The following is a 26,057-nucleotide window of genomic DNA, read 5'->3' on the forward strand; positions in this document are numbered from 1 at the left end:
GATAGATCAGGACGAGTATTTGTCAAATAAATCAAGCTGCCAATCAACTGTCTGTAAGTTGTACTGTCCACCTTTTCCCCCCCTTCAAATTTTGAAAGTTTCAAGTTTTGCTCCATGGGGGTGAGAACGGGCTTGCAATCTTGCATGCCAAAATGTTGAAGAACCTCTGCTGCATACTTACTTTGAGAAATGAAAATATGATGTGGACGTTGGAAGACTTCAACTCCAAGATAGTAGTGAAGTAATCCCAAATCTGTCATCTTAAAACCTGCATGTAACTCCTTTTTCACCTGTGCAATATGATCATCATGATTGCCAGTGATGATCAAATCATCTACATACATAACAAGAATTACCAGATATTTTCCCTGTTGTCACACATACAAAGTATCATCAGATTCACTTCGTTGAAAACCAACTTTCTTAAGGTTTTCGTCCATCTTTGCATACCAAGCTCGGGGAGCTTGTTTTAATCCATATAAAGCCTGATCAATTTGCAGACTTTATGTTCTTGTCCTTCAACTTCAAAACCTGGTGGTTGGGTCATATACACTTCCACCTGTAAATCCCCGTTAAGAAAAGCACTTTTCACATCCATTTGATGAACTTTCCATCCTTATTGAGCGGCCAATGCAAGTGTTAATCCGATGGTGTTCCATTTAGCTGTTGGAGCAAAAGTTTCTTCATAATCAATGCCTTCCTGCTGCGCAAAACCTTTTGCGACAAGTCGTGCTTTATACTTTTCAAGTTCTCCCTTTTGATTATACTTAATTTTGTAAACCCATTTGCACCCTATGGGTTTAACATTTGCTGGACAATCAACAAGTTTCCAAGTGTTGTTATCAATTACTGCTTGACATTCTTCAACCATAGCATGTTGCCATTCTTTATGTTTTACTGCTTCTTTGTATGTGGAAGGTTCAGTAAAATCATTTGCTATCAAGGCGAAATTGCCTTCACTTCTATGTGTCCTTCTGGTGCCAGTTTTATTCTGTTCATCAGGCTTTACATCTTTCAAAAGTTGAACTGCCCATTTCGGAAGTTGGTGCTCACTTGTTTGTGCTTCTGTAAAGTCCCCATCATTGTAAAGAGGATTAATATAAACTGATGTACGTCGTTCAGGTGAAGAATGTGGAGAATCACTGTCAGAAGAACTGCTGCTGCTGGGATATGTGGATGAACTACTAGAAGACCCAGATGATGTTGTTGATGTAGATGGACTAGATGACTCATCTTCAGAGGAAGGAAAATCAAGTTCATACCAATTTGGTGAAGTTGGTTGACTTTGCATTTTACCATTTCTTTTACTTCCTTTAGTTTCTAACTTGTGAAGAAGATTTTCAATTTCTTCAGCACTCTTACTCTCTGTTTCATCAAAAATGACATCCCTGCTCACAATGAATTTTCCATTGGTCAAAAGACGATACCCTTTCTTCTCATCAGAATAGCCAATCATTATGCATTTTAAACTTCTCGAGTCAAGCTTAGTTCGTTTTTCTTTCGGAACTAAGGCATAACACACTGACCCAAAAACTCTAAGATGTTTAACTCGAGGTTTGAAACCAAACCAAGCTTCATAAGGTGTGATTCCATCTAAAGAAGCAGTTGGAGATCTGTTTCTTAAGTAGACAACTGTATGGATTGCTTCTACCCAATATGTTGGACTTAACCTTTTGAAAGTTAACATGGATCACGCCATGCCTAACAAAGTGCGATTCATTCTTTCGACTACTCCATTTTGCTGTGGAGTGTAAACAATAGTAAGATGTCGTTTGATGCCATTTTCACTGCAATAAGTTTTGAATTCATTTGAAGTGAATTCTCCCCCATTATTTGTCCTAAGAGTACCTATCTTTTCTTTGACTTCATTTTGAACAAGTTGGCGAAAAATTTTGAACTTATCAAATGCTTCTGGCTTGTTCTTCAAGAAGTAAACCCAAGTCATTCTGCTGAAATCATCAATGAATAGTAAGAAATATTTGCAACCACCAAATGAAGTTTGTAGTGGACCACAAACATCATTGTGAACTAGTTGTAGCCTCCTGTTTGCACGCCATGAACTTGTTGGAAAACTTTCTCGGTTTTGTTTGCCATAAATGCAAGCTTCACATTTTGCATTTTCCCTTTTGAATGTGGGAAGTCCTTTAACCATTCCTTGTTTCTGCAATTGAGAAAGACTCTCAAAATTCAAATGTCCATATCTTACATGCCATAGTCTTATAGGTGAAATACCTGTAGTCACTGTTGCTACAAAATCAGAATGCCTTGGAATAACTGTCCCTTTCATCCGTAACAGTTTTCCATCTTCATAACCTGTCATGACTGTTTTCAAGTTCTGTTTCACTGAATTAATCTTCACTAAACCATCTTCCATAATCACCTGATGTCCTGCTTGTCGAATCGTGACTAAAGAGAGCAAATTTTTCTTAAAACTGGGTACATACCATACATTGGAAATCATTTTTTCTCCAATGCCAGGGAGAAAAACTTTTACTGCTCCTTTTCCATAAGGAGTATGTTTTGTATCATCAGCAAGAAAAATGGAATTAAGTTGGCAATCTTGAAAATTCCAAAAAAAATCACGTCGACAAGTCATGTGCTGAGTTGCCCTAGAATCCAAGATCCAGGCATCTTCGTAGTCACTTCTAAGATAGGATGAAATTTGTGATGCTGGTGAGGAAGTAAAAACATATTCTGAGTTATCTTCATCTTGATCATTTGCAAATTGTGTTGAATGCTGCTGAAACTTGGGAATTTTATTAAGTGATGTTCGACAATCTTCTGCATAATGGCCAACTTTGTTACATCTTCGACACACAATTTGACTTAAGTCTCTTCCTCTTCCTGAAGATTGTCCTCTGCCTCTGCTTTGACTTCTATTTTGAGATTGTCCTCTACCTTGATTATTATATCCTTGTTCTTGAAAATTGCCTCTTCCTTGGTTGTTTCCTCTACCTTGAAAATTATTTCTTCCTCCTCTGTTAAAATTGTTTCCTCTGCTTTGGCTTCAACCTCGATTATGTGCTGCTTGATTCTGATTCCGTCTGCCTCTTCCTCGAGAACTATCTGCTGATGACTTACTAGTGCTGGCCTCTGTGAGAAAAACATCTTCATCAACTTTCTTCTTTTTCCCAAAAGTTTTATCATGTTGACTCAACATTTCACAAAGCTCATCAAACTTTAGTTTCTCTAATTTCCTAGTTACTTGTAGAGTCTCTAAAAAATGCGTATAGGAAGAAGGAAGCCCAGCAATTATAATTGTGACCATAAAGCTATCATCAATTGCGGGAAAACCAGCATTAATAATTTCTTGCCTGATGTTCTTAAGTCTTGAGAGATATTCAAGAACATCACCGCCTTCAGTTAATTTTTGTTGCAACAATTTTAATTGTAGATCGACTTTCTTTGATTCAGGCTAAGTATCAAAGAGGTCTTTAAAAGTTTTCAAAGCAGTCCATGCATCTAAAGCATTTTCTATATGGACATACATTTCATCATTCATAGAAGATTTAATAAGAGCTAAGGCTTTAGCATTCTTGATTTCCCATTTTGCTAGTGCAGCTGCATCTGTGGGTTTATTTGGCTTAACATCTCCATCACATATTCCCTGCCATAATTCATTATAAATGAGTGTGCTTTCGATGAGACGATGCCATGTTTTATAAGATTTGGTGCCTTCTAGTTTGTCGGAATCAGAAAAAAATTAATCAACTTAGACATTTTAGCGTTGTAGCATCACACCAAGAATCAGAACAGAAGTGACAAGATAGTCAACACAACACGCAAAAAACACGATCTATCGGGGCTTGGCCTTGACCCTCGAATAGTCATCAAAACAGGAGACAATTGACTGAGCTTTGCACTTGGCTCTAGTCCATTTCTCAAATTTTTACAAGGCAACTTTCAAAATTTGACTTTTTACAATGGTGCTTTTGCACAATATGGTAAAAAAGAAATTACCGCCCCTCAAAGTAAAATTACTTTGAGTTACAATGTGATGATACCAAAGAACTTCTGAAAAACAAATTGCCCAACACACCTTATCTCTCCAATTTACAAATTACAAATAAAACTCCTTATTACTCCAAAAATTTACAAAACACCTTATTACTCCACAAACAATAAATTCCAAAAAAAAAAAAAATCACCAAATCTCCCCAAAAATATAATGTTCCTTATCTCTCCAAAAAAAATACAAACAACCCAAAAACCTTATCACTCCATTTACAAAATTAAAAAAATATTTCTTATTGCTGGCATGCTGGCGTGTTGCTGGTACGCTGGCTCATACTAGCTTGACGTTGGGTTTCGTCCAAAGAAGAATCTCCAACCGTCATGTAAACACTTGCTGAGAAGATAGAAGTTCTTGCAACAGTGGTGGCGTCTTTGAGTCCCAGCAGTTTGGCTTGCCGCAGCACCAGTCCGACTCAATGCTTCCTCAATTTCTCGCTTCTCTGACTAAAGAATCTCCTCATTTCCAGACTTCGCAAACATATGAGAATGAGTCCCAGCAGTCCAGGGATCAAATCCCGCTCCAACCGACCACCGCAGACACCAAGTCGAAGGACATTGGTGAATTTTTGTCGGATTTACCCCACCTGGTAGCCTTGCCTATTTCCAGCAGGCCGCCTGCAGTGACTGGAACCGATGTCGTTTTTAAACAGGCAATACACGGCTCCGACGAGAACAACATCAACAATAACGCGGCGGACCTTGGAGACGATATGGGATTTGTAAAAATCAGTCTTGCCCATGCATGATATCGCCGTTATGAAGATGGAAGATTTTATGCCATTTACTTTTAGGGGCCACTATGTTATGCGTTAGGATCCGAGGACTACTTTCAAGATATCAAGAGAATCGATTATGCAGAAAAAAAAATATAGACTGCTTATAAGATAAGGACATCTAATATCGTTTTGAGATTCGAGGCATTGCATACTTTTCTCTCCTCTCATGATAAATGCGTACAATAACTGCAGCGGTTTCTTCGATAGCTTTTCCAGTAACATCAATAACAGGCCATCGTGGATTCTGGGCAAAAAGCTTGTTGCCGTAGTCTAGTTCTCGTTCAAACCCTTACCTCCAACTCTCTGCGTTCCAGATAAGATCTGCATGATTCAAGCTTAGATTGCCACCGGCATAAGGGTGTGAGAGAGTCGAGAAATGGAGTAGGCTGAGGAGGTCGCGGCGGGCGAGGAAGAGACCGCAATCAATATGTGGGCTATAGTTCCTCAGCGCTGAGTGTAAAGTTGTGGCCAAACAGTGTTGAAGCGGAGCAGTAACAAAAATTCCAAAAAACAGGGGCAATTTTTGATAATACTAAAAAATGATTTTCAGATTTTAAAAAATCTAAAACCAGTAAAACAATAAAATTTCTTCCCTTTTGAACAAAATTTTGACAAATTTCATACCAATTATTTGCTGGGCAATTCAATGGAGTTTTGCACAAACTTGTAGGGCTGGAATCTCCTCTTCACATCCACTGCAGCATTACTGGAGCTCTGATACCACAATAATGGCAGAAGTGTCCTCAGACACATAATTTTATTAATCAGGAAAACAATTACATAATTGATTTGCAAGAGTTTACACCCGAACAACCAAACACTCTTGCAATGAGCTATTTATAAGCTCCATGCCCTAACTACCTCTAATTATGGATCACTTATTAAATAACAAGTGCCCATTTACATTAAATGCTATTCAAACCAACTAGCTAACTAATCTCCTAAAATAGAGCCTAAGATACGAAACATTTGGAGAGTCATATCTTGTTACAACAATATACTAATTCTAATTGTCTCCATTAAATAATTAATCATTCTAGAATAATAATTATTAATTTAATTTCTTAAACTAATAATTATTTTATTTCAATTTTATAACCTATGATAATAAATTATTTTTGGATCATCTAACACATTTTATTTAAGATAAATTACTCTAATTTATATATGGTGAATTGTTGTAACACAAAAACCAATACACACTACTAATATAATTACCTTGACATTTATGTACATCATACATCTAGTTACATGAAACCATAAATCAAAATCTACACTGAAATAAATGCATCTAGTGCAAGTGTCACACACACTATGCTTCTACTCTATTTTTTTCCTTGATATATATATATATATATATATATATATATATATATATATATATATATATAGTGAAAGCTAAGTCCATGCACTTTGTTTTAATCATGTGTTACATGTATATACACCATAAGATAGTGAATTGAGTTTGACAATAAATGGTTTATAAACATATATCCTCCCTCTTCCTCCTTAATAAATTTATTTCCAAAACTTTTAATTCATCTATTCTTGCCCTAGAATTAGGGTTTCCCATAATCTATAGGGTGAAAGATTAGAACTACTTCCATTGCCCTGATGGGTAAATATTACATTACTTTTGGCATTTGGATTAGCCCTTGTCTACACTTATTACTATGATTTTATTGTTTTTATAACCTAGGGCGGGGTCATTTTTAATTTCTAGCTGATACCTATAAACATTATCCTCGGAACCCTAATCGAGCACCGACTTTAGAGGCAGGTTACATTTATAGTAATAAGGTGAGACTTAATTTCTCTTGAGGATCCTCACCCAGATGGAGGGTTTGACCTTCATGACATACCCCTTACTCACCTGTTTGTCACGTGATCTTCACATGACAACATACTAATTTGGAGGCTTGGATGGTGGAGATCAATTGCGCTAATCTAAGCATGGAGTTGTCTCCTCGTGTGCTACCCCTAATTGTCAAGGGAATTTGTTTCTTCTTCATAAGTTTATGCTCCATGGTGTGGTTTTCCTCTCCTTTTCACTATCTATGAGTGTCGTTGAAAATCTGGGAAGTTATGGCATATGTTACTATCTCAAAGAAGACATTTTTGGTTCTCTCTTCTATATGTTTCGTTGGAGACTCAGACTATTGGCACCTTTCTTCCTCTACTTGAATTCAGATTTGGGGTTTCCTGTTTGACTTAAAAGGATTGTGATGGTGAGGTATGTATGTCATTTCTATATTCTACTATTTCATTCCCTTTCTTTCACTTTTTTTTCCAGTATCTGTACTCAGGTTATTGAGGAAAAACTAACATAACGATTCGAACCCTTGCACCTAGTGTATGGCTATAGGTACAACTGTGGTCACACTTGACCTGTTTCCTAAGACAATTCCTGTGGGTATAATGTGTTGCACCTCACCAAGGATGTTGTCACTATTCCATACTTTATACTCACCATTGGTGGAATCCAAGTAACTTATGTACTAGAGGTGACCTACTCTTTATTGTTTTATCCACCAATAATTAATTCATATATATATATATATATATATATATATATATATAGTTCTTGAAGAATGGAGCCTCATCCATGGATGATAAGAACGAGGTTTCTTCCTAGTTTTAGGTAATTTTTAATAAATTCCTACTTGGTTCTGGGTAACTTTTGAGCTCTAGTTATATAACTGTATACTATGTCTTCCTTTTTTTCTTTCCTTTTCCTCTCATATAGAGAATTCCTCTGTATTAGATTCCCTATTAATCATTTTGGGTACTGTGGTATAAGGACAAAGATGGTGTTGGCATGCGATGTTAGGTAAATCCATTTCTTATATCCTATTCATCATTATTTCATCAACTATTTTCCATAATGTGTTAGATCACTCATTCTTCTCACTGTCTGGTTATACGGGTGAATGGATTTCCTCTGGTTTTCTCTTACAATACAATGACAGAGTTCTCCAATACCTAATTTGGCTTCTAATATTCTAGGTTCGTCCCCATGGCACTCTTATTGACTTATTGGCCCCTTCAATGTATCAATATGGTAGGCCCTGTCATGCGGAAAGAGTCAATTTTGCGGACAAAACTGACCTCCCTAGAAGCTAAGGCTTTCTAGTGACAAACAAAACAATCAAGCACTATCTTTCCCTAAACATGCATTAAAATAAAAGCAACCAGGTGTTTAAGGCTTACCTCTAGTCCAACGCTTGTTTCCAGTAGCCAAGCCTCTTCGATCCAGATGAGATCCTTCTCCTTGAAGCCTGCATTCACTAACAAGAAAACGATTACATAGCACCTGAATAACTCATATAATAAAACATATTCATCATAAAGACCAAGGAGTTTATGAAACAAATTATATATAACAACTTGTTGAGAAAAATGAACTTAATTGTATTAATTGGAAACAAAAGAAACCATTACAACCAGTGCCTTCGTGTTGTGCAGGTCCCTCCTAGGGTCCAGCAAGAGTTCTCCTTTACTTTGATCAGCTCACCCACTTCCAAATGAAGCTAAGAAAGGAATGGAATCTATCCTCTCAAGCTCTATAAGGGAGTCCTAATTTCAGTAGCATCTACCCTTAGGAATGTTCAGCTTTTAACCTCCCCTCCCTCTGGCCCAATGCATGTATTTATAGTGCTTTGGAGGAAGTTAATCAGGTCCACCATCAATGGGATAAGCCCCTCTTTCAATGGGATAGCTCCCCTCTTGATGGGATAAGTTCCTCTTTCATTGGGATGCATGAACCATCTGGAGGCGCTCAATCCACGTCAAACCATCTTCTAGAATGCTCTAGAATCGACCGAAAGTAAGTTTTTTGAAGTAAAACTTGTGCCTTTTGACCTTTACAGGAGTACGCACCCACCGCTTTACAGACAGAGCATACAAATACGCAGGTATTATGAACTTGAGGTGCGTACACGCAGGTAAGGGTAAGAGAAACTGCGTAACCAGAGTTATATTGACTTTTTAAAGACTTTCTCTCTTTTTGGAGTTTGACATGAGGAGCATAGGTATAAGACTTGCCAAGGAGGACAGTATGGTTATTGATGGAGCCATACTGACTGCAAATAGTCATGATGACAAATTTTAGTGTAACAGATTGCCCCCTAAAGTGCGAAGCCTGTAGTAGATTAGGGTTTCATATCATCTAGGAAGGGTGAAGCACTTTATCATTTCAAGGATTATCTTGTGGAGAGCCCAGTCGGAACCTGCAAATATTCAACACAAAATACATATATGAGATCATATCATCGCTGAGGTAGGCATTCCCATACTCAGATCAAAAACTTTAACTAACAAACTAACTACTTCTCTGATATAGGAATGATTTCGCAGTACATCATAATCATAGACTCATGTAGACACAGTATGGACACAGCCATCTGTTTATAATTAGTCTACTATATAATGAATACAAAACTCCTCGCAGCCTGGATGGCAGAAACTAGATCCAGGGTCTTCATTTCTACTTCCCAAAATAGTACGATTCTATCCATGCGAATAAATGAGTTGATGTCGAACATGGTAGAAACCACTTGATTACCAGTCAATGATGTAAACTGTTAACAAGTGTGAGAGAAACCACCAGTGATGTCAATGGTTCTCAAAGTACCCAGTACAATCCATGAGATGTGAATGAATGTGTTGATGTCGAACATGTCACGGAATCCTTCGATCGAAAGTCAATGATGTAAACTGTCGTCAAAGGCGAGAAACCTGCCATTGATGCATGTAGATTTCAAGGTACTAACGATTTCTAGATCATCTTTCTAGATAATGTGCTGATGTCGATAGAAAGCGATCCGTCGTAGGCAAGCCCACAACACGAAATCATAGATCAAGTTGAAGAAATGTAGCTATAAGGACTGACTTAGGGATGGTCAAGATGGATGACAGATATTTTGCAGATGAATGTTTTATTTGCAGTGATCTCTTGAACACATAACGACACAACAGATGGCTTGGTGACAATTGACCCAAAGTTAATACCCAGAACCCGGCTGAAGACTTTCAATGTGGTTTGATCAACTGTGAGGCAAAGGATTTCCCAACCCAGGTGAATGAAAAGTGTCATGTTCAAGAGCGGTGATAAGGTTTCTCTAAGACAAAGGATAACAAATAGGCTCATTTTTCTCTCTTTTCCCCCACCATTTCTGGCAAGTACCTCTTTATTTTTTTACAAGCTTGAGGAGGATAACATTTGCTTGATTATAAGCTCATCCTTCGGATAAGTCCAACTTAGTTTAGATTCGAACCCTAAGAAGGAGCGGTCCATTCCTGTTTGTAATCGAACAGGTCCTTTACTGTGAAATTTTAACGAGTCCAGTATAGGAGAAACTCGGCGTTTTTCAATTTTAGAGAGTCTGGAAAACTTAAGAAGACTCCAGGGTTGACCTTTTTCGTAAATTTGTGTCTCCCAAGCCCGAAAAAGTATAAAATAATACTTGAGAGAACCGCTTGATCTTTACGACCAAGGAGTACTTTCATGATTAGTGTCTCTGATCTGAAAAGTAAAAAGCGATCAAGGACACGTCGTTTTATTTCTAGTATCGAATTTGAAACGACAAAAATCCGGCAATCTTTTCATGTTTTTACGGTCAGAAAAGGGCTGTAAGAGGACCGTCTTTTAATTCCATTTTAACGAGTGTAAAAGAAATGCTCGGCAATCTTTTCATGTTTTAGGAGTCAGAAAAGGGCTTAAAGATGACTCTGATGTTTTTGTTTGTAAAAAATGACAATTTTCCCTGAAAATCCTTTATCCTGCACAAAAACCAACACATTACTCATACCTGTTGAAGATAGATAAAAATACTTTGAAAAATACCTTTTCATGGTGAAAAATAAACAAATTTACCATTTATTTACCCAAAAAACCTATAAAAAGGGCTTTTACCGATTCATTTTTACCATTTTATTGTTGAGGAGAGAAAAAGGGCTTTTGGCAAGAAACTTCCCGTGGACATTGCGGAGAATCCGACCATTGAAATCGAATGCCGTCTCTTTCAGGTATTCTTCAACATCCTCCTCTTCACTTTCATCCGTTTAGAATTCTTTCTTAGGCCCCTAATTTCATTTTTAGGAGGTTTTGGGGTTTCAAGAACTGCCTCTCGGGGTACGCAGGTGCCACACTAGGGACCCACGTACCCCGACATTTTCTTAGTTGGGAAAATGTCGGGCGTACGCACCTTGCCTTAAGGGAACCTGCGTACCCATGCTCTGTTCCTAAAGGCGGGGCGCGTACCCCGCAAAACGAGTTTTCAAACCCCAATTTCTCCAAAATGGACCAAAATTTTTTGATTTCATGGAATCTAATGGATGTTTTCTGGTGTGTAGATTGTTCACCATGCTTAATTGGCGTGAGAGAGAGCACGAAGATGTTGATTTGGCCGCCATTAATCATCAACCATCAATTGATGCTTTGAAGGCATGCGGCCTTTATAAATATTGGGCCATACCTGGCATGAGGGCCCAAGTGAGATTTCTAGAGTGGCTGATAGAAAGATAGAACGTTCAGGACCAATGATTTTATATTGGAGGGCACCAGCTCGAGATGGAGCCCGCAGATATCTACTTTCTCACTGGTTTTCCCAAGAGAGGCGAACACTTGACTCTGTTCAAGACTAGGTCGAGTGGCCAGTCCATCGCTAGTCTCCGACTAGAGTGGTGTAACACTCAGACTCAGGAGAAGGGGATAGAGATCAAAACTATATCCCGTCCTGAACTTATGGTGATTTCCTTTACAGTTACCAGACTTTGCGGGGCTGCCGCTTTACACATTTCCACTGGATCCCAGATGCGGATGGCGATTGATTGCTATCGAGGTACCATTTTCAACTGGTGTGATGCTGTGTTGGCCAATGTAAAAGGCCAATTGACTAGAGCCAAAAATGGACAGCTAAAGACTTTTGGTTATGGGCCTTTAGTTGTGAGTTTTGGCTTAGAGAGGGTTCTGATGCTGATCCCACAGCAGCTCACTGTTGGTGTTGGGCTTCCTCGAGAGCCCAAATTGATGCGATGGGTTACGGTTATGGCCCGTCATCCTGATGAGGGAACGGAGGTTGTTCGATTTACTCCGGAGTACTTTCACTGGTTAGAGGACCAGGTCTTTTCTATACAGGATTTTCCTTATGCCGGAGTTGATTTTCGTGGAGATCCAGACATGGTTCTTCCACTGGGAGAACAATGGGATGATACAGGTAACTTCATTTTCCACAAGTTTTTAAACTATCTATTTTTTTGTTTGTTTTATATCGTCTCAAAATTGATAGTAATAATTTTCAAAATGCAGATGTAGGCCCATGACGTCTAGCCAATCTCCGGCCTTTCGAGAGGAGACTACCAGTTGCAGCGGCACCAGCCCCACAAGACGAGGCCACAAAGACTTTAGCTGAGTTGGAACATGACCTAGAACGTCTTACAACAGATATACCGGAGACCACCATAGATGATATTCCTATCAGGCTTCAGCGCTATGTAGTCGGGGTCCCAGGACCTTTTAGGAGGTTCTTGTGTAGGGTGGCCCGTGCAGTGGTGTCATATAGAGATCATCACTAGTGATTGGATGGTCGTTTTTGTAGACACATGTGACATTTTGGTTTTTTGTACTTATCATTTTTGCCGATCATAAGGTGTTTTTCAACCTATGATCGAAGACGATGTATTTTTTGACACACTCCTATCTATATATATCATTATTACCGACTTATCTTGTAAATCATGTTATGGAATGGTTTTAAATTTACATGTATGATTATTGCAAATGTCTATTTAAAATTCGAGAAGCAATTGCATCTGCTAATGTATTTAAGGACCTTAGAATATGTTGATATTCAATGTAATCAAACTCACGTTCCAAGAGATACACTCTCAAAAATAACCTTAATAACACTGGATTTCTAATGGAATATACTCTATTAAGTTGTAATACAACGAGTTCATAATCTAACCTCACTATCAAACTCCAAATCCCAAACGAAATAGATTCAGACAATAACTCAATCACTGCACTGTATTCTGCAATGTTGTTTGTTGTTTGACCGAGGCTCACCCCATGCATAGAAACTAACTCGTCAGAGGGCAAATAGATAACCCAAGCTGCGGAAGAGATATTCCGTGTACTATGACAAGCACCATCAGCGAAACCAATGTATGTTTGGAGAGGTATCGACATCTGCATCATCAAGAGTAAAACCAAGATAAGCCAGAATAACGACGAAAACACACTTTCTAAGCTAAGCACACCGTTTAAACTAACAAACACACCAGCTAGAAAAAAAAACTAACCTAACTAAAAATCTCCATACCCATCTTTTAAGCATAATACCTCTTTAGGTAAAGTCCATTTCTGGGTTTACCCAAAGAGTCCCCGTCAAAGTCTACCAGCTCATAGGCCCCTTTTGCTAGCTTTCGCTGGACAATATAGGGCCCATACCACATAGGAACGAATTTTCCAGCACCTAATTTATCATTAGCTTGATCATATAATAACACTAGGTCTCCTTCCGAAAAATTTCGAGGGGTCACATTTCAATCATACTGAGCTTTCATACGTTTTGCGTGAGTCTCGATCGCCAATGCAGCATCACGTCGATTCTCATCTAATTGAGATAAGTATAATAAACGCTTCTCCTCTTCAGAAGTAGCTGGAAGTAACTCGATGGCCATTTGCAGTGACAGGATTTCGCATTCAATGGGTAGCACAGCTTCCAAACCATAAACTAGTTGCAAAGGAGTGAACCCTGTTGATGTTTTCACTGAGGTTCGGTACGCCCAAAGTGCTGAAAATAACATGTTCTGCCAATTCGACCGATGAATACCAATGATTCGTCAGATCATGATAACTAAAACTTTGTTGATGGACTCAACCAGACCATTTGCTTGTGGATAATAAGGAGTTGAACTATTGTGACGCAAACCAAGCTGGCCTGTAAGTTTTGTCATCATAACATTTTGAAAATGGCGCCCATGGTCAGTGATTATTGCTTATGGGAGACCAAACCTAGCAATTATATGATTGAACACGAAAATTGCAGCTGTCTTGCCGTCTGCCTCGAATGTAGGCATCGCCTCGGCCCACTTAGTAAAATAATCTACCGCAAGGATGATATACGCATGCCCCCCGGCCGAGTGAGGGTTACATGTAATAAAATCGATACCCCATTTGGAAAAAGGACCAACAGCAATTATAAGGTGGAGAGGAGCAAGTGGTGCGCGCATCTTTCGATGAAACACTTGACAGTTGTGGCATTTTTGGACCGCAATAATACAATCTTTAAACAAGGACGGCCAGAAGTAGCCAGCGCGCAATATCTTTTGGGCTGTGGCATACCCATACATATGACCGCCACACGGTCCAGAGTGACAGTCATTTAGAACCCTTTCAGCCTCTTAATGAGTTAAACAATGTCGAAAAACAGAGTCCGCCCCGTGGTGATAAAGAGTATCTCTAATAATTTTGTATTATTGGGACTGGAATCGAATTTTCCGACGTTCCGACTTTGAAGCTTCGAGCTGAAAGGATTGGGTCTGGAGATAGACGATGATATCCCCATACCACAGATCTAAAGTGCTGATTAGAAACAAAGATTCGTCCGCAATGGGCTCCTCTGCCACAGTTTCCGTGTCAGCACGCGGGAAGTCACCCATTAACTCTGCAAAAACTAAAGATTTCTTAGACTTAGATTTCTCAAACTCCAAGTCGAACTCTTGCAGGATAACAATCCATTTAGAGTACTTGCCCCCTAGCAACTGTTTAGTCAAAATGTAAATCATAGGGTTGCAATCCGAAATTACTGTAGTTTTACGGAGTAAAATGTAGTGACGAAAACGTTGGACAGCTTGAACGTCTGCCAATGCCAATTTCTCCACATGTGAGTATTTTAGCTCAGTTGGATTTAACGTCCGACTAAGGTAATATATCACATGTTCCATTCCGAATTCGTCTTCCTGAACTAAGACCATCCCAATGGTGGAATGAGCGGTGGCGAGGTACAAAAAGTAATCCTGGTTGTAGTTGGGAGGATGCAACAACGGTGCATGGGTCAACGCGTGTTTGAGTGCATCAAAAGATTTCTGAGCTATCTCATCCCAAGAGAATTGAGCGTTCTGTTTTAACAACCGTGTAAAACCCTTTGTAACCTCGACGTAGTTAGGAATGAATCGTCGTAAAAAGTTTGCTTTCCCCTGCAAACTTTGGAGTTGGCGAAGACTCGAAGGAGGAGGCAATTTGATGATAGCTTCTACCTTCGAGGGATCGACGCGAATGCCGGCTTTCGAAACTACAAATCCCAGTAATCGACCCACTTCTATATAGAAGACACATTTGTGTGGGTTCAACCAAATACGATAATGCCTACACCTCATGAATATTTCTCGTAAATGGACAAGGTGGTCAGCTCGACGTAATGAATGAGCAGGCAAATCATCGAGATACGGTTGCACAATGTGTTTGATGTCATGAAACGCATAAGACATCGCCCTTTGAAAAGTTGCTCCGGCGTTCTTAAGCCCAAAAGGTAATTTGCAATAAGCAAATGTCCCCCATGGACAAATGAAAGCTGTTTTCGGTTGGTCGGCAGGTAGAATATTGATTTGATTGTATCCGGAAAAACGGTCCATAAAGGAAAATATTTCGCTGCCGGCACAATCATCAATGATTTGATCGATATAGGGTGTTGGATAGTTGTCCTTTGGACAAGCTCGATTAATGTCCCTATAATCGATGCATATTCTTATTGTTCCCTATTTTTTATTAACCGGAACAATATTCGATACCCAATCCGTTAACGGGATCGGATAAATGAAACATGCTTTCAACAGTTTTTCAACTTCTGCTTTAATTGCAGCAGCTTTTCTTGGGTGAATCTGATGCAAATGTTGCTGGACGGGTTTAGCATCCGGGTAAGTCTTGATCTCATGAACAACAATCGTGGGATCAATTCCTGGCATTTCCTCATAGGACCAGGCAAACACGTTGCGGAATTCTTGAAATAGGGCCTTGTATGTCTGAATTTCGTCATCTGTACACGAGGCACCTATATGAATGTTCTCAACAATTCCAGGCTTAACTGAAATGTCAATGGGAATAGTACGAGAGATATTTCCCAAATTCAGCTCTGAATCAGGATGTTTCATGGGATTCTGAGCTTCCTTGACATATTCAGCTGTAAAAATTGATGAGAAATCATTTTCAAAGCGATCATCCTCAGGTAAAAACGAAGATCTATGATGGAGATCTTCCCATGGTAAATCGCCTACACATAGGACTTCACGAAGTTGCTCGTTAGATGACACAACTTCGAGAAACGCTATTAACTCCGAGGTTGATGTGAAAAGTGATTCCTCACGGACCACATTCATTTGGTCGATTTTGGTTGAACACGGGTTGGTAAAACACTACATGGCTCCATAGGCAATTTCATATGGACTCAAAGGCATAAAATTACCAAATGAGTCTATTTCAGATTCAGAAGGAACGATCCAAGGATCGTCATAATAAATAGTGTCTGACGTAATCATATGAATGGTTGCAAATGAAGATGATGCGTTGAGTGGAGGAAAAGGAAACGTTCCCAGTAAACCGACGTCTTTAACTAATCCTACTCCAACATCCTTATATGGGATAGTCGTTTTATCGACATGCTGAATACTCTCTGAAGAGGTTGGGTCGGATGAAAAGTAAGCCAGCTGGTCTATTGTTACGATATTTCCATTATGTGGGAACTTTATTACGTGGAAGACCGATGAAATGACCGCTGTCATAGCGTAAGTCCAACTTCGACCCAAGAGAAGGTTGTAGTCTAGAGGGGCATCAACCACCTCCACATCTGGACTAACGGTTTTTCCTTCAACCCCTATAGGCAAATCCTGTAAAATGCCAAAAGGATGAAACCCACGGCCATCAAAGGCCTTAAGAATTTTCGGGGATTGATTTAATGAAGGAGAACCAAGCGATCTCCAACACTGTATCGACATAATACACGTTGAAGCTCCCTCATCAATTACAGTCCGATGAATAGGCCTGTTTTTTACTATCACTGGGATCTGGAAAGCCATTTGATGAGGCAAATGCGGTGTACTATTTTCTAGATCAAAGATTATTAGGTTCGGGTCCTGAACATCAACAGCTCCTATAGCCGACAAGAGTAATTTGCGTTGTGCTGGGCATGATTGTAGCACTTTCAAAGCCGACATTGCTGAGGGTGAAACAACTAAGTCCTCAACAATGTTATAATTCTGGGCCGCTCTTGCATGTGGATTGAAAGCAGACCTTCGAAGTACACCCTTGGCGGGCAGTTTGATTACTAAGTCTGGGTTAGGTTTCTCGATCTGTAGTGGATCGGAACCGGGAGCTGAGGTTGATGGATTAGAATGAGAAGATTCTGCTTCTTTACCAACAACAGGACTTTTACTACCATAATCTTGTGATCGAGTCGCAATCCTTACATGAGACATCATCAATATGGGTTCTTCATTGGCACTCAAGGAAGAACCTATCATTTTGCTATCTTTTGGAAATGGATCCTTCAAGACAGCAGGAATTTGGGAACCTTTGATGATCTTCACAACCTCTGCTCGATGAGGGAAGTCTCTTGTAAAATGTTCTTCTTCACAAATAAGACAAGGATAACGAGGTTTGCGCTTTTCGTCATTGGATTCCGCCTTTTCAGTTTTCTCCTTTGGAGTTTTGTCTGCTTTATTCTTCTTCTTCCCTTTCTTCTTTCCACCGGATTTTGATTTAGTCGTAGATGACTCTACAGCGTGAATATCGGCGGAAAGTTCAGCGGAAGAATCTCCCGTCGGGGAGTCTGGTAAGGTTATAATAGGAGAAGATTTCTTGGAAGATTTCTTCTTGCTTTTAGTGTTCACCGTACCAATCATGCCATCAGCAGCATGAGACCCAGACGGAGCAACAACGATTTGATTTGACTTTGGAAGATCTGGGATCTTTTCGTGTAACGTACCTAACTGAGTATAAACTAAGTCAAGGTACTGCGCTTGAGCAACCACTTGCTCCTCAGTAACTACTCTGGCCTTAGCTACGTCTTCAGTAATCTTCGGTAACAATGATTTAACAAACCATTCAGCTAAGATTTGGTCCGGGATAAAAACTTTCACTAACCGCCTTCAACGTCTCCATTCATGAATATGATCGGAAATATAAGTGGACGTCGATTGCTTTAATGAAGTTAGTAACTTCGTGCCATTATCATATCTGACCGGTAACTGAAAATGAGTTAAAAACAAGGTAGCTAACTGGCTAAAATTATAAAAAGAGGCCCGTGGTAACTCAATGTACCACTTGGCCGCAAGACCAATGAGAGTGCGCTGGAAAAGACATAAGCGGATCGAATCATCCGAGATGGAATTAGAGGCACACCAGAGGTGGTAAGTCATCACATGATTCGACGGGTCCTCTCCAGACTTACCTTCAAACTTGGGAATGTCACTGGGCAACTTATTCGGCATTGGCGGCCAAAACGGAAGATAATTAATTGGATCGTTCGTTAGGCACGACAAGTCTGGTAAATCCAAAGTTGCGATAAATGGTAGCTGCTGATTAGGATCCCTAAAACTCTGGGTCACTATACCAGCCCCAAGAGGAGGATATCCAGGATAACTAGGAATAGGAATCGCATTCGGGATATTGTATCCTCCTGGAAAACCAGGATTAACCGAACCGTACTGGGGTTGTTGTGATTGTTGGTAAGTGTACCCAGGATATGGTTGATATTGGTAAACTGGCTGCTGGACAGCAGGACCGAATTGGTACTGTCCCTGGTACAGTTGATAAGTGAATTGCGGTTGACTTCTGACAACCGTACTTAAGCCAGGTTGTCCTACAGGCATCTGAACCGTAGTTTGAATCGTGGATCCAGACGATGGTAAAGATGTCTGAGGAGTAGATACAGGAACAGTAGAAACCGGAGCTGTCGATACTCCAGAAGTAAGTGGGGTAGATTGAACAGATGTTGCGGCAATTGCAGCAGTCGTTTGAGATGGAGTACGAGGCGAAATAGGCCCAGACTGGGAAACTACTGAAGGTACAGAAGTTTGAATATTAGACTGGACTGGTTGCTGGGGTGAACCAGAAACTAAGGGTTGTCCAGTTTGAGATGACAATTGTACATTTGGCTGCAACACCTGTTGAACTTGCGATGGATCCCACACTATGTTCATTCCGGGGTATTGACCCATAACAGGTTGAGGATATTGAGATCCATAACCAGGTTGAGGGTAGGATTGATAAGTAAAAGGTACATTTCCCCTACCTTGAACATAAGATTGACCTTGGGGTGTTTGGAAACCTGGACTCGAGTACTGACCTTGGGGTAGATACTGTAGAGCTGTAACTAGGGTCTCTCACACCACTAATTATCCCACATTAATAAGTCAATCCGGGAACGTTTTGTTATTGCAAGGAGTAGCTCAATCCGAGGCTATTTGTCCGAGTAATGCTCGGTAGTATAGTGTTCTAATGATTTGAAAGGAAACAGATGCTAAGTTGTAACTAAACTAACCCAAAAGATAGAATCACACAAGGCGGTTGATCAGTCAAGGGTACGGAAGCAATGACCCATCCCTTTAGAAACTGATAAAGAAAGGAAATCAGAGCATGGAATTATAGGTCTGGGGCTAAGCAGCGTCTTGCTGAGGCTCACTATAGCCTTAGGCCTGCTCTCACACTAAGAACAACAAAGGCAGGTAAATCAAACAACGGAAAGTAAAATGGAACAGCAGTCTGGAAATGGAACAACAGTAATGAAATGGAACAGCAGTAATGAAATGGAACAACAATCCTCAACCGTATGTACACGTTCTATACTACTATAGCAATCTGAGAGTAATGGATGATATGACTATGTTTCTGAACGAAGTAATATTGCTTTCAAGTCTTACAAATACTATTTCACATGGATCTAATAACAATAACATTCATACCAACATTCCGCTACAGAAATAGTTGAGAGATGCAATTCGAATAGATCCACTTATACAATGCAGAGACATGAGATAAAGAACTCATTCAGATATCAATTATAATGAAGCATAGTATATCACATAAAAGATGTATCAGATTACTTAAATAATGGAAATAAACAAACCACACACAAATCACAGTATAATAATACAAAAGCAAGTGTCCTTCGGAGCTGGGCCCCTGGCTGCCAATGGAACACTGCCTTAAGTTACTCCAGATGTAGAGACGAAATGAACACCAAGTCTTCTATATTAATCGCATCAACAAAAGTATAACAAAGTCAGGTCTCAGCGAGACTCAATGATCACAGTTGGTTCTGAAACTTAGAATTACAAAAAAAAGTCCTTTTTCCGCTCAATGGCGTGGTGCCTTTATATAACAGAAATGACGGAGGTATCTAGATAATCAAAAGATAAGTCAAAGCAGCGATCCCTCAGGATCAAAGATCCTGAGGGATTCGCTAATCGTTCGATTCTTCTCTTTCCCTTCTTGCGTTCTCCGACTCAGTATCCTGCATTCTTTCTCTGGGCTATTCGGCTCTAATTTTACTTGATCTTGTCCGCATCCGGTTCCCCGTTGGAGGGACAATAGTTATTTTCCCTTTGCTTCTTGCTTTCAATCGCCGATCCTTTGTTCCCATATCTTCCTGCATAGAAAACGTCAATTATTAGCACTTGAGCTTCCTTTATCTATTGTTGCACATTTTATCAAAACCCTTTATCTTCTTTGAACTCATAATGCAGAAAAGGTTAGAATTATTATTGAAAAACCACTAGATTGCTTGTCAAAAGCATACCTTCCAAGTGCTCCACACACCCCCCTGATTACCCTGTTTCATGGCCTCATGAAAACGCTATAGTTGACATGCAAGGCGGTGAGAGAATAGGCTGGAGAAGGGATCTCGCGAGGAGTCTGGCAACCGTGATGAGCAACTAGATGGTCAAAGAACTGATCTATTTGATCTGCAGGCATCTCATATAAGGCCTGATATCTGGGTGCAGGGTGCCAAATAATTGGACTGCGAAATCGATATCCCAACCAGGATGGCCCTGCTCGCAGAATCCGTTCCCCATAGAGACTCAATCGGCTGGCAGCCAGCTCAAAATTCTCATATCTAAAGGGTTCCCTGAGCTGGATATTTGGGTTAGAGGTCCGATATCAAAATTTTGCAGCATAGAGGGCAAGATCTTTAATAGTCAGGAAATATTCCAGACTATTTCAGATCAAGTCTTCATGCATGGGACCTAATATCTCCTTGACACCTGGGATCCTCATCAGACTCCTATGCTCTCTCCATAGCGTCACTGGGTCTCTAGGTTCAGCTCGTACCCATAAATCTAAGCTATTCTCTTGCCTCTGGAAGGTGTTGTAAGCTTTGAGCCACTTCAGCTGATTAACCCCAAATGAGATAAAGGCTTGGAATTGTATATCGCCAACAAAAGGGCCAGGATTTAAATCAGTTTCCTGGTCTAGCACAAGATTGTGCAGGTAAAACTCGCATAATAACCTTTGAACTTTAACTCCATAGTGCTTGCAACAGTCTATAAAATTATTAACAGTGTTGATATGGATAGGTGCTCCTGCCCTAACGGCTTTTATTTTTAATCTCAGATATCGTTCAAGAAAAAATAAAGCATAATTTTTAGCAGGGGCCCTACAAGTCAAAACGTCATTATATAAGGAACACACGGTGTCCATCTGCTTAACAACACTATCTAATCGATGAGTTACCTTAGCAACCTTTTCCTGCTCCTTCTGCCATCCTTCAAAGGCCTGGCTCTCAGACTGACTGATGTCTCGAAGTTGCTGTTGGAGCTCTTCGTATCTTTCCTTGGGGACTGTCTGTTCTCGCAACTGCTCGGCTTCCTGCTGGGCTTCCTTCATCATTTTATGCAAGGTTCTGGTTTTTGGGTCCTTCTTCCACACAGCCGTAGAGGCTGGAAGTTTAACCTGGACCTTCCTATTACGTTGCTTGGAGTTTAGGACCCGAATTACGCCCGAGGGTGGTGCTTCTGTTTTGACTTCTTTGCTTTCTGTTTCCTTCTTAATGCGAACGAAGGGTTGCTGTGGTCTTCCTGCCATCAGAGCCTCTTGCTGTTCCATTGGAATATCCATTCGTTCTTCAAGGCCAGATGGAACAGCAGTCTGTCCCTCCGCGCTATTTGGAATAGCAGTTTGTTCCTCCATGTCATTTGGAACAGCACCCTGTTCCTCATTATTATTTGGAACAGCAGAGTGTTCCTCGGCAGTAGGTCTCCCGATGGGTTTCGACCATCAAAACGAATTCTTGTCCTCGGGGTTCTTGCTACCATGGTCCTCCTCCTTTTCCCTGCAGTCTTTTGTATTCTCAGACTGGCTTTCAACATTCGAATTTGCTGCCGGAGTCTGGCTATAGTGCCCAGCAACCTCTGCTGCTTCTTTCTTAATTTCTCAATTTCCCTTGTCTCGGCAGAGGGTTTGGTTCTCAAGCTTGCTTCTTCTTTATCTGGGATATCTTCCGGCATCCTGGGGACAGATTGTCCCAGATTGTTATCTTCCATTTCATTATCATAACCAGGCAGGTTTTCTTCCCCTGCCTCTTCTGCATGCATTTCCTCGGGTAATTCTTCTTCTGTGGGACCGTCAGGGACACCTCCTGTGCTGGAGGCCTGGCCATATTCTCCCATATTGGCCAGAACTGCTGCCAATTCCTCCTCACCTGGAGGGTCTTGCAACGGGCTACCCCCTGGCTGTGCAATTTCTTCTTCCTGATTGCCCTGCTTGGTGGCCTCTTCTCCCTCAGAGTGTTCATCTCCTTGGTTGCTTTGTCCGGTGGCCATTTCTTCCTCAGAGTGCTCATGTCCTTTTTCAATTTCTCCTTCCGGCTGGTCAGTCTCGGCCTCCGATTGCTTAGCATTTCCTTCGGAGGGTCCTCCCTCTGATTCTGGAGGTTCATCCGCAATTTCAATTGGCTGGGCCGTTGTTCCCTGAATTCTTTCCAACCTTCCTCGTATCCGGGCCAGCCGAGCTGACTTCCTTGGCCTCTCAGGTTGGTCGGGTGTACCAGCAGGTTCTGTGGGTTCCTCTGGTTGTTCTGGCGTATCGGGAGGTTGTTTCCGTTTTGAAGCGGCATGTCTCTCTGCTGCTGACTTCTTGCGTTTCTCTAATCGTTCCGGCGTGCTAGAGGACTGTTCAGGCTTTGGGGGTGGTGCAGCCGATCCTCCTTCGACTATTGCGACCAGTTCCTCCCAAGTGCTTTGCTGTTGAGTGAGACCGTGGCTCACTATCAACCGAATCAGCCCATGGTGGCTAACAACTGTATCTATGTGCTGGGCCTTTTTCAGGCTTTGGGCCGCGTCATGTAGTAGCGAATTTAAAAGTGCAGGGAGATTTACAGAACATTTTCCTTTTAAAACAGCTAAAAGTTTCAGGTGACGAGGTCTTACCACGTCTTTTCTCCCTTCGCAGGTGATATAGCTTTGTACTGTCTTCGCTAGCTCGGTCCAGGGTTCCCCTAGTGTTGCTAGCAGAACTCCTTTCCCTTTGACTGTCAAGCTTTGGCCTTTGTCCTGGAAAATTTCCATAGCTTTTTGTAATCTTTCCTTCTTCGGCGTCCATATGGGTCCAGCAGCTGGTAATCTTGAGACTTCTGCGATGATATCCTCTGTAACCTCTATCCGCATTCCTCCTACTACGGAGTAGTTTTCCTGCAAATTCTGCAGGAATTCCAACGCTACTGCTTCGTTTGATTCTTGCAGGCGGTTGAAGTAATTCAACCATCCTGCGTTTTCCAGGATTTTGCGAGCAGCAGCGGAAACTGTCAGCTTGTGAGGTTCGCTTCGGACCATCTTTCCGCCCATGATTCAACTCAGAAATGGAACAGCAACTGTTTGCGGTATTTGCGACGCAGAGAGGATGATCGATGCCAATTTTGGAAAGGCTCACACAGAGCATGCAACAAAAAGAAAAGATCGTGGACGGCAGTCTCCGTGGGATGGAATCATCATACCGTTAAACCATGCCATTCCTTCGTACATTATTTTGCCCGAATGGTATGCAGCCACGTAATCCATGGAGTAATGAGGTTACTTCCCCCCCCGCGATCTGATAGGATGCCCACAGCCGTCAAAGAGAGGAGCAGCAGCCAGTCGGGAGTGAAATCATCAAGTACAGCATATGAAATTATGCCATGTTGTAAAAAACAACGAAATGCCGAAACCGAGGCAAAAAGGTGGATCACGTTTTATATAAGCCTGCGTGATATAATGAGGAACCGGGGGATTGGACGTCTGTCAACTGTACGAAGTCTCCAGTAGTCATTGTCAGTTCCGTTGCCATGATCGGTGGTAATATTCATGCGATAGATATATCGGGGTGTGACATATGATACATGCAAAGGATATAAGAGACAGAAAGATTTAATATCATACCTGTTGGTGTAAATATTACGACTTCTATGCCATTAACAGAGCTCTGCTGCCAACAGGTGTTCATAACCTTGGCAGAGTTGTTTATTTCACCCTCCGGAACCATGATCCTTTGTGTATATTCGAAAGAGTGCTTTGTCAAAATGCAGGCCATTATGCTGGCTTGGTGACCAGATAGCCATAATGCCATTCACAAGGTAGGCGCGAAACGTGGTCAGGCCGGCTCGCGATGAGACCCCCTGTTCCAAGGTTTGCTTGTTAATTTACCTTCGGACCATATCCCTGGTGTGGTGGCCGTTATGGGAATGCCACTTCGCTTCCATCCTTATGATCATGGTAGGCCGGCTCTTAATGAGACCCCCTATCCTGCATTTGACAACTTTCATATTTTGTTTTTGTTTTCTTTTGCAGAGCACCTCTCTTGTTTATTTTCACATAAGGGTGGTTCCGCACTCCTTAAGAGCGGGGAATGGTGGAAGAAGTCTTACGATCCCAACAGATAGATATAAATCGTTCGTTCTTACTCCCAAGTAATGATCAAAAAAGATTTTTAGGGGAATCGTCATGATAAAGATCACCAATGACAATGGCACCGGTAAACGATAATGACAGCGAAGATGAAAAGTTCACGTCCCTCCTCTTGTCCTTTTATACATACTGGCTTCATAGTGATAGCGATTTATGATGTGCTGATTTCGGTATATCATGGTTTATGTTCACCGCATAAGTTCATTGCTGTATCTAAAAGATTGAGGAGACCATGGTCGCAAAGCATCCTCCATAAGGGCGAAAACATGTCAATGGCATTCCTGAGAGAAGAATTCATTCGTAGGATACCATTTCTTTGAGAGGAACAATGGAAAATCGCAAATGGTGTTCCTTTTGAGAAGGGAACAACAAAGACACTCAAATGCTGTTCCTTTTGAAAAGGAACAGCAGACACACTCAAGTGCTGTTCCTTTTCGCAAAGGAACAGCAAAGACACACAAGTGCTGTTCCTTTTCGCAAAGGAATAGCAAAAACACACAAGTGCTGTTCCTTTTCGCAAAGGAACAGCAAAAACACACAAGTGCTGTTCCTTTTCGCAAAGGAACAGCAAAAACACACAAGTGTTGTTCCTTTTCGCAAAGGAACAACAAAAACACACAAGTGCTGTTCCTTTTCGCAAAGGAACAGCAAAAAGCACAAGTGCTGTTCCTTTTCGCAAAGGAACAGCAAAAAGCACAAGTGTTGTTCCTTTTCACAAAGGAACAACAAAAACACACAAGTGCTGTTCCTTTTCGCAAAGGAACAGCAAAAACACACAAGTGCTGTTCCTTTTCGCAAAGGAACAGCAAAAAGACACAAGTTCTGTTCCTTTTCGCAAAGGAACAACAAAAACACACAAGTGCTGTTCCTTTTCACAAAGGAACAGCAAAAACACACAAGTGCTGCTCCTTTTCGCAAAGGAACAACAAAAACACACAAGTGCTGTTCCTTTTCACAAAGGAACAGCAAAAAGCACAAGTGCTATTCCTTTTCACAAAGGAATAGCAAAAACACCCAAGTGCTGTTCCTTTTCACAAAGGAACAGCAAAAACACTTGGAATACAAGTAAAAAAAAAAATCAAGGAAACATATATACAAGATGTTATGTACAAATTATAAAAATGAATTTCTTAAATTATAGGTGAGGAAGATTTCGCTTCCTCTCCTAAGATTTCCATATCAGTATCTTGTCGCAGCTGCTGACAGAAGGGTTCCAGAGTGAGTGGCTTTCGATAAAGGCGAACTCGGTGGCCATTTACTTTGAATGCATATCCAGAACCGTCAATTGTGATCAGGGTAAGGGTCCCATTATCATGTACCTTCTGGATTTCG

The sequence above is a fragment of the Pinus tabuliformis genome, chromosome 4_1 (assembly GCF_031772625.1).
Source record: "Pinus tabuliformis cultivar Carrire ecotype Pingquan chromosome 4_1, CPIR1, whole genome shotgun sequence".
Classification (NCBI taxonomy): Eukaryota; Viridiplantae; Streptophyta; class Pinopsida; order Pinales; family Pinaceae; genus Pinus; species Pinus tabuliformis.